The 16,257-nt window shown below is 44.2% G+C and overlaps 1 protein-coding gene across 1 annotated transcript in view; it reads left to right on the top strand.

Moving 5' to 3' along the window:
• Positions 1–16,257, top strand: part of WDR11 (WD repeat domain 11) — a 163,372-nt gene that overhangs the window by 128,853 nt on the left and 18,262 nt on the right. The window lies entirely within an intron of this gene.

Raw genomic sequence — 16,257 nt, 5'->3', positions numbered from 1 at the left:
ATTCTCTTGCACCCAACGAATAGATAGGATGTGTGAGAGGACTGTGGTGATTATACTTAGTTTCATACCTTCAATCAAAAGTTTGTTATTTTATAATAGCACCGGAGTGTGTTATTCCTTCTCTGGTAGAATTTGAAGAAGAATCTACCTGAGTTTTTCTATGATTTTAGCCGGAGTAGTTAAGATCATATTGCTGTTTCTCGGCCATCTGAGGAGAGGTAAACTTCAGATCAGGGGACAGCGGGCAGATTAATCTGCAAAGAGGTATGTAGCAGCTTATTATTTTCTGACAATGGAATTGATGAGAAAATTCTGCCATACCGATATATTGTAAACTCAGCCTTAAATGCAGTAGCAGCAACTGGTATCAGGCTGTCATGTATGTATATTTTACACTTCAGTATTCTGGGGAATGGCACTTCACTGGAATTATACTGTATGCATAAAACTTTAGCCTAATTTGCAGGGACTAGCAACAGGCTTTTTAATAACACTCAATTTATTAATGTTAAACGTTTTTTGCTGGCATGTAAAATCGTTTAATTTTCTGAGGTACTGGGTGAAAAAATGTTTTGGGCACTATTTTTTTCCACTTGGCAGTCGTTTTATTTAATTTATGACAGTTTACTGATCTCTCTCACTGTTATGTGTGAGGGGGAGGGACCTTTTTTGGTGGTTTTGCTACGCATCAAAAAATTCAGTCAGAAGTTTATTGTCTTCCCTGCATGATCCGGTTCATCTCTACAGAACTCAGGGGTCTTCAAAACTTGTTTTGAGGGAGGTAATCACTCACAGCAGAGCTGTGAGATTGTAGTTGACTGTGATAAAAAAAAAAAACGTTTATTTCTGTATTTTTTTTTTTTTTTTTTTTCTGCTATCAGGGTTAGTTATCCTTTGCTAATGGGAGCAATCCTTTGCTAAAATTGTGTTTTTTACAAAGATTTGATGCTATAACTTTTCAGTTTATTAATTTTCAACTGTCATAACTTTTTCTGTGCTTCTTATAGGCACAGTACGTTTTCATATTATAGTAAATTACTTGAAAAGTATTTCCAAGTTGCTAGTTTATTTGCTAGTGTGTTAAACATGTCTGATTCAGAGGAAGATATCTGTGCTATATGTGCTAAAGCCAAAGTGGAGCCCAATAGAAATTTATGTACTAACTGTATTGATGCTACTTTAAATAAAAGTCAATCTGTACAAATTGAACATATTTCACCAAACAACGAGGGGAGAGTTATGCCGACTAACTCGCCTCACGTGTCAGTACCTGCATCTCCCGCTCGGGAGGTGCGTGATATTGTAGCGCCGAGTACATCTGGGCGGCCATTACAAATCACATTACAGGATATGGCTACTGTTATGACTGAAGTTTTGGCTAAATTACCAGAACTAAGAGGTAAGCGTGATCACTCTGGGGTGAGAACAGAGTGCGCTGATAATATTAGGGCCATGTCAGACACTGCGTCACAATTTGCAGAACATGAGGACGGAGAGCTTCATTCTGCGGGTGACGGTTCTGATCCAAACAAACTGGATTCAGATATTTCAAATTTTAAATTTAAGCTGGAAAACCTCCGTGTATTACTAGGGGAGGTGTTAGCGGCTCTGAATGATTGTAACACAGTTGCAATACCAGAGAAAATGTGTAGGTTGGATAAATATTTTGCGGTACCGGCGAGTACTGACGTTTTTCCTATACCTAAGAGACTTACTGAAATTGTTACTAAGGAGTGGGATAGACCCGGTGTGCCGTTCTCACCCCCTCCGATATTTAGAAAGATGTTTCCAATAGACGCCACCACACGGGACTTATGGCAAACGGTCCCTAAGGTGGAGGGAGCAGTTTCTACTTTAGCTAAGCGTACCACTATCCCGGTGGAGGATAGCTGTGCCTTTTCAGATCCAATGGATAAAAAGTTAGAGGGTTACCTTAAGAAAATTTTTGTTCAACAAGGTTTTATATTGCAACCTCTTGCATGCATTGCGCCTGTCACGGCTGCAGCAGCATTTTGGTTTGAGTCTCTGGAAGAGACACTTGAATCAGCTCCATTAGATGAGATTACACACAAGCTTAAAGCCCTTAAGTTAGCTAACTCATTTATTTCAGATGCCGTAGTACATTTAACTAAACTTACGGCTAAGAATTCCGGATTCGCCATTCAGGCACGCAGAGCACTGTGGCTAAAATCCTGGTCAGCTGACGTTACTTCTAAATCTAAATTGCTTAATATACCTTTCAAAGGGCAGACCTTATTCGGGCCCGGGTTGAAAGAAATTATTGCTGACATTACAGGAGGTAAAGGCCATGCCCTGCCTCAAGACAGAGCCAAACCTAAGGCTAGACAGTCTAATTTTCGTTCCTTTCGTAATTTCAAAGCAGGAGCAGCATCAACTTCCTCTGCACCAAAACAGGAAGGAGCTGTTGCTCGCTACAGACAAGGCTGGAGACCTAACCAGTCCTGGAACAAGGGCAAGCAGGCCAGGAAACCTGCTGCTGCCCCTAAGACAGCATGAATCGAGGGCCCCCGATCCGGGAACGGATCTAGTGGGGGGCAGACTTTCTCTCTTCGCCCAGGCTTGGGCAAGAGATGTCCAGGATCCCTGGGCGTTAGAGATCATATCTCAGGGATACCTTCTAGACTTCAAATTCTCTCCCCCAAGAGGGAGATTTCATCTGTCAAGGTTGTCAACAAACCAAATAAAGAAAGAGGCGTTTCTACGCTGCGTACAAGATCTTTTATTAATGGGAGTGATCCATCCGGTTCCGCGGTCGGAACAAGGACAAGGGTTTTACTCAAATCTGTTTGTGGTTCCCAAAAAAGAGGGAACTTTCAGGCCAATCTTGGATTTAAAGATCCTAAACAAATTCCTAAGAGTTCCATCGTTCAAAATGGAAACTATTCGGACAATTTTACCCATGATCCAAAAGGGTCAGTACATGACCACAGTGGATTTAAAGGATGCTTACCTTCACATACCGATTCACAAAGATCATTACTGGTATCTAAGGTTTGCCTTTCTAGACAGGCATTACCAGTTTGTAGCTCTTCCATTCGGATTGGCTACGGCTCCGAGAATCTTCACAAAGGTTCTGTGTGCTCTTCTGGCGGTACTAAGACCGCGAGAATTGCGGTAGCTCCGTACCTAGACGACATTCTGATATAAGCTTCAAGCTTTCAAACTGCCAAGTCTCATACAGAGTTAGTACTGGCATTTCTAAGGTCGCATGGATGGAAGGTGAACGAAAAGAAGAGTTCTCTCTTTCCACTCACAAGAGTTCCCTTCTTGGGGACTCTTATAGATTCTGTAGAAATGAAGATTTACCTGACAGAAGACAGGTTAACAAAGCTTCAAAATGCATGCCGTGTCCTTCATTCCATTCAACACCCGTCAGTAGCTCAATGCATGGAGGTGATCGGCTTAATGGTAGCAGCAATGGACATAGTACCCTTTGCACGTCTACATCTCAGACCGCTGCAATTGTGCATGCTAAGTCAGTGGAATGGGGATTACTCAGACTTGTCCCCTACTCTGAATCTGGATCAAGAGACCAGAAATTCTCTTCTATGGTGGCTTTCTCGGCCACATCTGTCCAGGGGGATGCCATTCAGCAGGCCGGACTGGACAATTGTAACAACAGACGCCAGCCTACTAGGTTGGGGCGCTGTCTGGAATTCTCTGAAGGCTCAGGGACAATGGAATCAGGAGGAGAGTCTCCTACCAATAAACATTCTGGAATTGAGAGCAGTTCTCAATGCCCTTCTGGCTTGGCCCCAGTTAACAACTCGGGGGTTCATCAGGTTTCAGTCGGACAACATCACGACTGTAGCTTACATCAACCATCAGGGAGGGACAAGAAGCTCCCTAGCAATGATGGAAGTATCAAAGATAATTCGCTGGGCAGAGTCTCACTCTTGCCACCTGTCAGCAATCCACATCCCGGGAGTGGAGAACTGGGAGGCGGATTTCTTAAGTCGTCAGACTTTTCATCCGGGGGAGTGGGAACTTCATCCGGAGGTCTTTGCCCAAATATTTCGACGTTGGAGCAAACCAGAGATAGATCTCATGGCGTCTCGACAGAACGCCAAGCTTCCTCGTTACGGGTCCAGATCCAGGGATTCGGGAGCGGTTCTGATAGATGCTTTGACAGCACCTTGGACCTTCGGGATGGCTTATGTGTTTCCACCCTTCCCGAAGCTTCCTCGATTGATTGCCAGAATCAAACAGGAGAGAGCATCAGTGATTCTAATAACGCCTGCATGGCCACGCAGGACTTGGTATGCAGATCTAGTGGACATGTCATCCTGTCCACCTTGGTCGCTACCTCTGAAACAGGACCTTCTGATCCAGGGTCCCTTCAAACATCAAAATCTAATTTCTCTGAAGCTGACTGCTTGGAAATTGAACGCTTGATTTTATCAAAACGTGGTTTTTCTGAGTCAGTTATTGATACCTTAATACAGGCTAGGAAGCCTGTTACCAGAAAGATTTACCATAAGATATGGCGCAAATACTTATATTGGTGCGAATCCAAGAGTTACTCATGGAGTAAGGTTAGGATTCCGAGGATATTGTCTTTTCTACAAGAAGGTTTAGAAAAGGGTTTATCCGCTAGTTCCTTAAAGGGACAGATTTCAGCTCTGTCCATTCTTTTACACAAACGTCTGTCAGAAGTTCCGGACGTTCAAGCTTTTTGTCAGGCTTTAGCTAGGATCAAGCCTGTGTTTAAAACTGTTGCTCCACCATGGAGTTTGAACTTAGTTCTTAATGTTTTACAGGGGGTTCCGTTTGAACCCCTTCATTCCATTGATATCAAGTTGTTATCTTGGAAAGTTCTGTTTTTAATGGCGATTTCCTCGGCTCGAAGAGTCTCTGAGTTATCTGCCTTACATTGTGATTCTCCTTATCTGATTTTTCATTCAGACAAGGTAGTTCTGCGTACTAAACCTGGGTTCCTACCTAAGGTGGTCACTAACAGGAATATCAATCAAGAGATTGTGGTTACATCTTTGTGTCCTAATTCTTCTTCGAAAAAGGAACGTCTGCTACACAATCTAGATGTAGTCCGTGCCCTGAAATTTTATCTACAGGCAACTAAGGATTTTCGACAAACGTCTTCCCTGTTTGTCGTTTATTCTGGTCAGAGGAGAGGTCAAAAAGCTTCGGCTACCTCTCTCTCCTTTTGGCTTCGTAGCATAATACGGTTAGCCTATGAGACTGCTGGACAGCAGCCTCCTGAAAGAATTACAGCACATTCTACTAGAGCTGTGGCTTCCACTTGGGCCTTTAAGAATGAGGCTTCTGTTGAACAGATTTGCAAGGCTGCAACTTGGTCTTCTCTTCATACTTTTTCCAAATTTTACAAATTTGACACTTTTGCTTCTTCGGAGGCTGTTTTTGGGAGAAAGGTTCTTCAGGCAGTGGTTCCTTCCGTATAAAGAGCCTGCCTGTCCCTCCCGTCATCCGTGTACTTTAGCTTTGGTATTGGTATCCCATAAGTAATGGATGATCCGTGGACTGGATACACTTAACAAGAGAAAACATAATTTCTCCAACATAGGTGTGTCCGGTCCACGGCGTCATCCTTACTTGTGGGATATTCTCTTCCCCAACAGGAAATGGCAAAGAGCCCAGCAAAGCTGGTCACATGATCCCTCCTAGGCTCCGCCTACCCCAGTCATTCTCTTTGCCGTTGTACAGGCAACATCTCCACGGAGATGGCTTAGAGTTTTTTAGTGTTTAACTGTAGTTTTTATTATTCAATCAAGAGTTTATTTTAAAATAGTGCTGGTATGTACTATTTACTCAGAAACAGAAAAGAGATGAAGATTTCTGTTTGTATGAGGAAAATGATTTTAGCAACCGTCACTAAAATCCATGGCTGTTCCACACAGGACTGTTGAGAGCAATTAACTTCAGTTGGGGGAACAGTGAGCAGTCTCTTGCTGCTTGAGGTATGACACATTCTAACAAGACGATGTAATGCTGGAAGCTGTCATTTTCCCTATGGGATCCGGTAAGCCATGTTTATTAAGATCGTAAATAAGGGCTTCACAAGGGCTTATTAAGACTGTAGACTTTTTCTGGGCTAAATCGATTCATTATTAACACATATTTAGCCTTGAGGAATCATTTAATCTGGGTATTTTGATATAATAATATCGGCAGGCACTGTTTTAGACACCTTATTCTTTAGGGGCTTTCCCAAATCATAGGCAGAGCCTCATTTTCGCGCCGGTGTTGCGCACTTGTTTTTGAGAGGCATGACATGCAGTCGCATGTGAGAGGAGCTCTGATACTTAGAAAAGACTTTCTGAAGGCGTCATTTGGTATCGTATTCCCCTTTGGGCTTGGTTGGGTCTCAGCAAAGCAGATACCAGGGACTGTAAAGGGGTTAAAGTTAAAAACGGCTCCGGTTCCGTTATTTTAAGGGTTAAAGCTTCCAAATTTGGTGTGCAATACTTTTAAGGCTTTAAGACACTGTGGTGAAAATTTGGTGAATTTTGAACAATTCCTTCATATTTTTTCGCAATTGCAGTAATAAAGTGTGTTCAGTTTAAAATTTAAAGTGACAGTAACGGTTTTATTTTAAAACGTTTTTTGTACTTTGTTATCAAGTTTATGCCTGTTTAACATGTCTGAACTACCAGATAGACTGTGTTCTGAATGTGGGGAAGCCAGAATTCCTATTCATTTAAATAAATGTGATTTATGTGACAATGACAATGATGCCCAAGATGATTCCTCAAGTGAGGGGAGTAAGCATGGTACTGCATCATTCCCTCCTTCGTCTACACGAGTCTTGCCCACTCAGGAGGACCCTAGTACATCTAGCGCGCCAATACTCCTTACTATGCAACAATTAACGGCTGTAATGGATAATTCTGTCAAAAACATTTTAGCCAAAATGAACACTTATCAGCGTAAGCGCGACTGCTCTGTTTTAGATACTGAAGAGCATGACGACGCTGATAATAATGGTTCTGAAGGGCCCCTAAACCAGTCTGATGGGGCCAGGGAGGTTTTGTCTGAGGGAGAAATTACTGATTCAGGGAACATTTCTCAACAAGCTGAACCTGATGTGATTACGTTTAAATTTAAGTTGGAACATCTCCGCATTCTGCTTAAGGAGGTATTATCCACTCTGGATGATTGTGACAAGTTGGTCATCCCAGAGAAACTATGTAAAATGGACAAGTTCCTAGAGGTCCCGGGGCTCCCAGAAGCTTTTCCTATACCCAAGCGGGTGGCGGACATTGTTAATAAAGAATGGGAAAGGCCCGGTATTCCTTTCGTCCCTCCCCCCATATTTAAAAAATTGTTTCCTATGGTCGACCCCAGAAAGGACTTATGGCAGACAGTCCCCAAGGTCGAGGGAGCGGTTTCCACTTTAAACAAACGCACCACTATACCCATAGAGGATAGTTGTGCTTTCAAAGATCCTATGGATAAAAAATTAGAAGGTTTACTTAAAAAGATGTTTGTTCAGCAGGGTTACCTTCTACAACCAATTTCATGCATTGTCCCTGTCGCTACAGCCGCGTGTTTCTGGTTCGATGAGCTGATAAAGGCGGTCGATAGTGATTCTCCTCCTTATGAGGAGATTATGGACAGAATCAATGCTCTCAAATTGGCTAATTCTTTCACCCTAGACGCCACTTTGCAATTGGCTAGGTTAGCGGCTAAGAATTCTGGGTTTGCTATTGTGGCGCGCAGAGCGCTTTGGTTGAAATCTTGGTCAGCTGATGCGTCTTCCAAGAACAAGCTACTTAACATTCCTTTCAAGGGGAAAACGCTGTTTGGCCCTGACTTGAAAGAGATTATCTCTGATATCACTGGGGGTAAGGGCCACGCCCTTCCTCAGGATCGGCCTTTCAAGGCAAAAAATAAACCTAATTTTCGTCCTTTTCCTCTAAGCAAGAGGGTAATACTTCTCAAGCCAAGCCAGCTTGGAGACCAATGCAAGGCTGGAACAAGGGAACAAGGGAAAGCAGGCCAAGAAACCTGCCACTGCTACCAAGACAGCATGAAATGTTGGCCCCCGATCCGGGACCGGATCTGGTGGGGGGCAGACTCTCTCTCTTCGCTCAGGCTTGGGCAAGAGATGTTCTGGATCCTTGGGCGCTAGAAATAGTCTCCCAAGGTTATCTTCTGGAATTCAAAGGGCTTCCCCCAAGGGGGAGGTTCCACAGGTCTCAGTTGTCTTCAGACCACATAAAAAGACAGGCATTCTTACATTGTGTAGAAGACCTGTTAAAAATGGGAGTGATTCATCCTGTTCCATTAGGAGAACAAGGGATGGGGTTCTACTCCAATCTGTTCATAGTTCCCAAAAAAGAGGGAACGTTCAGACCAATCTTAGATCTCAAGATCTTAAACAAGTTTCTCAAGGTTCCATCGTTCAAGATGGAAACCATTCGAACTATTCTTCCTTTCCATCCAGGAAGGTCAATTCATGACCACGGTGGATTTAAAGGATGCGTATCTACATATTCCTATCCACAAGGAACATCATCGGTTCCTAAGGTTCGCATTCCTGGACAAGCATTACCAGTTCGTGGCGCTTCCTTTCGGATTAGCCACTGCTCCAAGGATTTTCACAAAGGTACTAGGGTCCCTTCTAGCTGTGCTAAGACCAAGGGGCATTGCTGTAGTACCTTACTTGGACGACATTCTGATTCAAGCGTCGTCCCTTCCTCAAGCAAAGGCTCACACGGACATTGTCCTGGCCTTTCTCAGATCTCACGGATGGAAAGTGAACGTGGAAAAGAGTTCTCTATCTCCGTCAACAAGGGTTCCCTTCTTGGGAACAATAATAGACTCCTTAGAAATGAGGATTTTTCTGACAGAGGCCAGAAAAACAAAACTTCTAGACTCTTGTCGGACACTTCATTCCGTTCCTCTTCCTTCCATAGCGCAGTGCATGGAAGTGATAGGTTTGATGGTAGCGGCAATGGACATAGTTCCTTTTGCGCGCATTCATCTAAGACCATTACAACTGTGCATGCTCAGTCAGTGGAATGGGGACTATACAGACTTGTCTCCGAAGATACAAGTAAATCAGAGGACCAGAGACTCACTCCGTTGGTGGCTGTCCCTGGACAACCTGTCACAAGGGATGACATTCCGCAGACCAGAGTGGGTCATTGTCACGACCGACGCCAGTCTGATGGGCTGGGGCGCGGTCTGGGGATCCCTGAAAGCTCAGGGTCTTTGGTCTCGGGAAGAATCTCTTCTACCGATAAATATTCTGGAACTGAGAGCGATATTCAATGCTCTCAAGGCTTGGCCTCAGCTAGCGAGGGCCAAGTTCATACGGTTTCAATCAGACAACATGACAACTGTTGCGTACATCAACCATCAGGGGGGAACAAGGAGTTCCCTAGCGATGGAAGAAGTGACCAAAATCATTCTATGGGCGGAGTCTCACTCCTGCCACCTGTCTGCTATCCACATCCCAGGAGTGGAAAATTGGGAAGCGGATTTTCTGAGTCGTCAGACATTGCATCCGGGGGAGTGGGAACTCCATCCGGAAATCTTTGCCCAAGTCACTCAGCTGTGGGGCATTCCAGACATGGATCTGATGGCCTCTCGTCAGAACTTCAAAGTTCCTTGCTACGGGTCCAGATCCAGGGATCCCAAGGCGGCTCTAGTGGATGCACTAGTAGCACCTTGGACTTTCAAACTAGCTTATGTGTTCCCGCCGTTTCCTCTCATCCCCAGGCTGGTAGCCAGGATCAATCAGGAGAGGGCGTCGGTGATCTTGATCGCTCCTGCGTGGCCACGCAGGACTTGGTATGCAGATCTGGTGAATATGTCATCGGCTCCACCTTGGAAGCTACCTTTGAGACGAGACCTTCTTGTTCAGGGTCCGTTCGAACATCCGAATCTGGTTTCACTCCAGCTGACTGCTTGGAGATTGAACGCTTGATCTTATCGAAGCGAGGGTTCTCAGATTCTGTTATCGATACTCTTGTTCAGGCCAGAAAGCCTGTAACTAGAAAGATTTACCACAAAATTTGGAAAAAATATATCTGTTGGTGTGAATCTAAAGGATTCCCTTGGGACAAGGTTAAGATTCCTAAGATTCTATCCTTCCTTCAAGAAGGATTGGAAAAAGGATTATCTGCAAGTTCCCTGAAGGGACAGATTTCTGCCTTGTCTGTGTTACTTCACAAAAAGCTGGCAGCTGTGCCAGATGTTCAAGCCTTTGTTCAGGCTCTGGTTAGAATCAAGCCTGTTTACAAACCTTTGACTCCTCCTTGGAGTCTCAACTTAGTTCTTTCAGTTCTTCAGGGGGTTCCGTTTGAACCCTTACATTCCGTTGATATTAAGTTATTATCTTGGAAAGTTTTGTTTTTGGTTGCAATTTCTTCTGCTAGAAGAGTTTCGGAACTTTCTGCTCTGCAGTGTTCTCCTCCTTATCTGGTGTTCCATGCAGATAAGGTGGTTTTACGTACTAAACCTGGTTTTCTTCCAAAAGTTGTTTCTAACAAAAACATTAACCAGGAGATTATCGTACCTTCTCTGTGTCCGAAACCAGTTTCGAAGAAGGAACGTTTGTTGCACAACTTGGATGTTGTTCGCGCTCTAAAATTCTATTTAGATGCTACAAAGGATTTTAGACAAACATCTTCCTTGTTTGTTGTTTATTCCGGTAAAAGGAGAGGTCAAAAAGCAACTTCTACCTCTCTCTCTTTTTGGATTAAAAGCATCATCAGATTGGCTTACGAGACTGCCGGAAGGCAGCCTCCCGAAAGAATCACAGCTCATTCCACTAGAGCTGTGGCTTCCACATGGGCCTTCAAGAACGAGGCTTCTGTTGATCAGATATGTAGGGCAGCGACTTGGTCTTCACTGCACACTTTTACCAAATTTTACAAGTTTGATACTTTTGCTTCTTCTGAGGCTATTTTTGGGAGAAAGGTTTTGCAAGCCGTGGTGCCTTCCATTTAGGTGACCTGATTTGCTCCCTCCCTTCATCCGTGTCCTAAAGCTTTGGTATTGGTTCCCACAAGTAAGGATGACGCCGTGGACCGGACACACCTATGTTGGAGAAAACAGAATTTATGTTTACCTGATAAATTACTTTCTCCAACGGTGTGTCCGGTCCACGGCCCGCCCTGGTTTTTTTAATCAGGTCTGATAATTTATTTTCTTTAACTACAGTCACCACGGTATCATATGGTTTCTCCTATGCAAATATTCCTCCTTAACGTCGGTCGAATGACTGGGGTAGGCGGAGCCTAGGAGGGATCATGTGACCAGCTTTGCTGGGCTCTTTGCCATTTCCTGTTGGGGAAGAGAATATCCCACAAGTAAGGATGACGCCGTGGACCGGACACACCGTTGGAGAAAGTAATTTATCAGGTAAACATAAATTCTGTTTTATGCTTACCTGATAAATTTATTTCTCTTGTAGTGTATCCAGTCCACGGCCCGCCCTGTCACTTTAAGGCAGGTAATTTTTCCATTAAACTACAGTCACCACTGTACCCTATGGTTTTCCTTTCTCTGCATGTTTTCGGTCGAATGACTGGTAATGGCAGTTAGGGGAGGAGCTATATAGCAGCTCTGCTGGGTGAATCCTCTTGCACTTCCTGTTGGGGAGGAGTTAATATCCCATAAGTAATGGATGATCCGTGGACTGGATACACTACAAGAGAAATAAATTTATCAGGTAAGCATAAATTATGTTTTTCCCCCTTTTCCTGTAATTTAAGTCTGAAAATTATGGATTTCTCTTGTAAAGGTGTATCCAGTCCACGGGTTCATCCATTACTTGTGGGATATTCTCCTTCCCAACAGGAAGCTGCAAGAGGACACCCACAGCAGAGATGTCTATATAGCTCCTCCCCTAACTTCCACCCTCAGTCATTCTCTTGCAGCTCTCGACAAGAAAGGAAGTATCAAGAGAGATGTGGTGACTTAGTGTAGTTTTTACCTTCAATCAAAAGTTTGTTATTTTTAAACGGTACCGGCGTTGTACTGTTTTACTCTCAGGCAGAAATTAGAAGAAGAATCTGCCTGGAGGTTTGATGATCTTAGCGGTTTGTAACTAAGGTCCATTGCTGTTCTCAAACATAACTGAAGAGTATGGGAAAACTTCAGTTGGGGGGACGGTCTGCAGATTGCCTGCTTTGAGGTATGTTCAGTATATTTTTTTCTAGAGAGATGATAAGGTGTAGAAAATGCTGACAGTGCCTGGTTGCAAAAAGAGATAATATTCATATTAATTCTTATATTACTTAGTGCAAAAAAATTTGCATGATTTATAAAAATAAAAACGTTTTTTTCTCTGAGGGTGATGAATCTTTATTTGGGGCCTAGTTTCCACATGGCTTGTTAGATTACTCCTAGGAGTATTTTTTTAAGGCCCTCTGACTTTGAGTGCATGGTGGGTGGGGCCGATTTTCGTTTTCAGTCTGAGACATCCAGCTTCCCTGAAGGAGTCCTCTGGCTTATAGGACCTCTATAGAGGGTTTTGTTCCTGCAAAAATCATTTTTAAGGGCAGGTAGGAGCCACAGCAGAGCTGTGGCAGTGTGTTTGACTGTTTGTTAACAGGTTTAATGTTTTTCTAATTCGTTTTTGGGCCTTAGGGGTTAATCATCCATTTGCAAGTGGGTGCAATGCTGTTTTAGTCCCTTATACACACTGTAAAAATTTCGTAGAGTTTACTACTTTTTTTCACTGTTTTGCAGTTTATGTAGTAGTTTTTTTCTCTTAAAGGCACAGTACCGTTTTTTATTATTGCTTTTTTCACATTTATTAAAGTGTTTTCCAAGCTTGCTGGTCTCATTACTAGTCTGTTAAACATGTCTGACATAGAGGAAACTCCTTGTTCATTATGTTTAGAAGCCATTGTGGAACCCCCTCTTAGAATGTGTACCAAATGCACTGACCTTTCTATAAGTTTTAAAGATTTATCACCTGAGGTTTCTGAGATTGACAAAAGGGAGGTTATGCCATCTAGCTCTCCCCACGTGTCAGAACCTATAAATCCCGCTCAAGGGACGCCAAGTACATCTAGCGCGTCCAATGCGTTTACTTTACAAGACATGGCGGCAGTTATGAATCATACCCTCACAGAGGTATTGTCCAAACTGCCAGGTTCACAAGGAAAGCGAGACAGCTCTGGGGCTAGAACAAATACAGAGCTCTCTGACGCTTTAGTAGCTATGTCTGATGTACCCTCACAATGTACAGAAGCCGAAGCAGGAGAGCTTCAATCTGTGGGTGACATTTTTGATTCAGGGAAGGCGTTACTTCAGTCTGACTCTGAAATGACAGCATTTAAATTTAAGCTTCAACGCGTCCGCGTGTTGCTCAGGGAGGTTTTAGCGACTCTGGATGACTGTGAAACCATTGTAGTCCCAGAGAAATTGTGTAAAATGGACAAATACTTTGCAGTGTCTGTTTACACTGATGTTTTTCCAATCCCTAAGAGGTTTTCAGAAATTATTACTAAGGAATGGGATAGACCAGGTGTGCCGTTCTCTCCCCCTCCTGCTTTTAAGAAAATGTTTCCTATAGATGCCGCTACACGGGACTTGTGGCAGACGGTCGCTAAGGTGGAGGGAGCAGTCTCTACCCTAGCTAAGCATACAACTATTCCTGTCGAGGACAGTTGTGCTTTCCTAGATCATATGGATAAGAAATTAGAGGGTTTCCTTAAGAAAATCTATATACAACAAGGTTTTATTCTCCAGCCTCTTGCATGCATTGCCCCAGTCACTGCTGCAGCGGCTTTCTGGTTAGAGTCTCTGGAGGAGGCTTTACAGGTAGAGATATCCTTGACAGGCTTAAAGCTCTTAAGTTAGCCAATTCATTTATTTCTGACGCCGTTTTTCATTTAACCAAGCTAACGGCTAAAAATTCAGGTTTTGCCATTCAGGCACGTAGGGCGCTATGGCTTAAATCCTGGTCAGCTGATGTCACTTCAAAGTCTAAACTTCTCAAGATCCCCTTCAAAGGGCAGACCCTATTTGGGCCTGGACTGAAGGAGATCATTTCTGATATTACTGGAGGAAAAGGCCACGCCCTTCCCCAGGATAGGTCCAACAAGTTAAGGACCAAACAGACTAATTTTCGTTCCTTTTGAAACTTCAAGAGTGGCGCAGCTTCATCTTCCTCTTCTACAAAACAAGAGGGAAATTTTGCCCAGTCCAAGCCAGTCTGGAGACCTAACCAGGCTTGGAACAAGGGGAAACAGGCCAAAAAGCCTGCTGCTGCCTCTAAGACAGCATGAAGGAATAGCCCCCGATCCGGGACCGGATCTAGTGGGGGGTAGACTTTCTCTCTTCGCCCAGGCTTGGGCAAGAGACGTCCAGGTAAAGAGAGAGGCATTCTTACATTGCGTTCAAGACCTACTAGTTATGGGAGTGATCCACTCAGTTCCAAAGGAGGAACAGGGGCATGGCTTCTATTCAAATCTGTTTATAGTTCCCAAGAAAGAGGGAACTTTCAGACCAATCTTGGATCTCAAGATCCTAAACAAATTTCTCAGGGTCCCATCCTTCAAGATGGAGACTATTCGAACCATCCTACCTATGATCAAGGAGGGTCAATATATGACTACCGTGGATTTAAAGGATGCTTATCTACATATTCCGATACACAGGGATCATCATCAGTTTCTCAGGTTCGCCTTCCTAGACAGGCATTACCAGTTTGTGGCTCTTCCCTTCGGTTTAGCCACTGCACCAAGAATCTTTATGAAGGTTCTAGGGTCCCTTCTGGCGGTTCTAAGACCGCGGGGTATAGCAGTAGCCCCTTACCTAGACGACATCCTGATACAGGCGTCAACTTTTCAAATCGCCAGGTCCCATACGGACATTGTTCTGGCATTCCTGAATGAAGGAAAGACTTCTCTCTCACCTCTCACAAGAGTTTCCTTCCTAGGAACTCTGATAGATTCAGTAGAAATGAAGATTTATCTGACAGAGGTCAGGTTGTCAAAACTTCTAACTTCCTGCTGTGCTCTTTATTCCGTTTCTCGTCCGTCAGTGGCTCAGTGTATAGAGGTAACCAGATTAATGGTAGCGGCAATGGACATAGTTCCGTTTGCCCGCCTACATCTCAGACCACTGCAACTTTGACATGCTCAATCAGTGGAATGGGGATTACACAGATTTGTCCCCTCTACTAAATCTGGATCAAGAGACCAGGGATTCTCTTCTCTGGTGGCTATCTCGGGTCCATCTGTCCAAGGGAATGAGTTTCCGCAGGCCAGAATGGACTATAGTAACGACAGATGCCAGCCTTCTGGGCTGGGGTGCAGTCTGGAACGCCCTGAAGGCTCAGGGTTCGTGGACTCAGGAGGAGGCCCTCCTTCCGATAAACATTCTGGAACTAAGAGCGATATTCAATGCTCTTCAGGCTTGGCCTCAGCTAGCTGCGGTCAGGTTCATCAGATTTCAGTCGGACAACATCACGACTGTGACCTATATCAACCATCAGGGGGGAACAAGGAGCCCCCTGGCAATGTTGGAGGTTTCAAAGATAATTCTATGGGCAGAGGTTCACTCTTGCCATCTCTCAGCTATCCATATCCCAGGAGTAGAGAACTGGGAGGCGGATTTTCTAAGTCGGCAGACTTTTCATCCGGGGGAGTGGGAGCTCCATCCGGAGGTATTTGCCCAGTTGATCCAACTTTGGGGCAAACCAGAACTAGATCTCATGGCGTCTCGTCAGAACACCAAGCTTCCTTGTTACAGGTCCAGGGATCCCAAGGCAGCGCTGATAGATGCTCTAGCAGCGCCCTGGTCCTTCAGCCTGGCTTATGTGTTTCCACCGTTTCCTCTGCTCCCTCGTCTGATTCCCAAGATCAAGCAGGAGAGAGCTTCGGTGATCTTGATAGCCCCTACGTGGCCACGCAGGACTTGGTATGCAGATCTGGTGGACATGTCATCCTTTCCACCATGGACTCTGCCGCTAAGGCAGGACCTTCTACTTCAAGGTCCCTTCAAACATCCAAATCTAATTTCTCTACGTCTGACTGCTTGGAGATTGTACGCTTGATTCTTGGTTTTTCCGAATCGGTCATTGATACCCTAATTCAGGCTCGAAAGCCTGTCACCGGGAAAATCTATCATAAGATATGGTGTAAATATCCTCATTGGTGTGAATCCAAGGGTTACTCATGGAGTAAGGTCAGGATTCCTAGGATATTATCTTTTCTCCAAGAAGGATTGGAGAAGGGTTTGTCAGCTAGTTCCTTAAAGGGACAGATTTCTGCTCTGTCTATTCTTTTG

This window comes from Bombina bombina, chromosome 9 (assembly GCF_027579735.1).
Source record: "Bombina bombina isolate aBomBom1 chromosome 9, aBomBom1.pri, whole genome shotgun sequence".
NCBI classification, from domain to species: Eukaryota; Metazoa; Chordata; class Amphibia; order Anura; family Bombinatoridae; genus Bombina; species Bombina bombina.
Note: the sequence above shows the minus strand (reverse complement) of the source record. Positions and strands in the feature narration are given on the sequence as shown.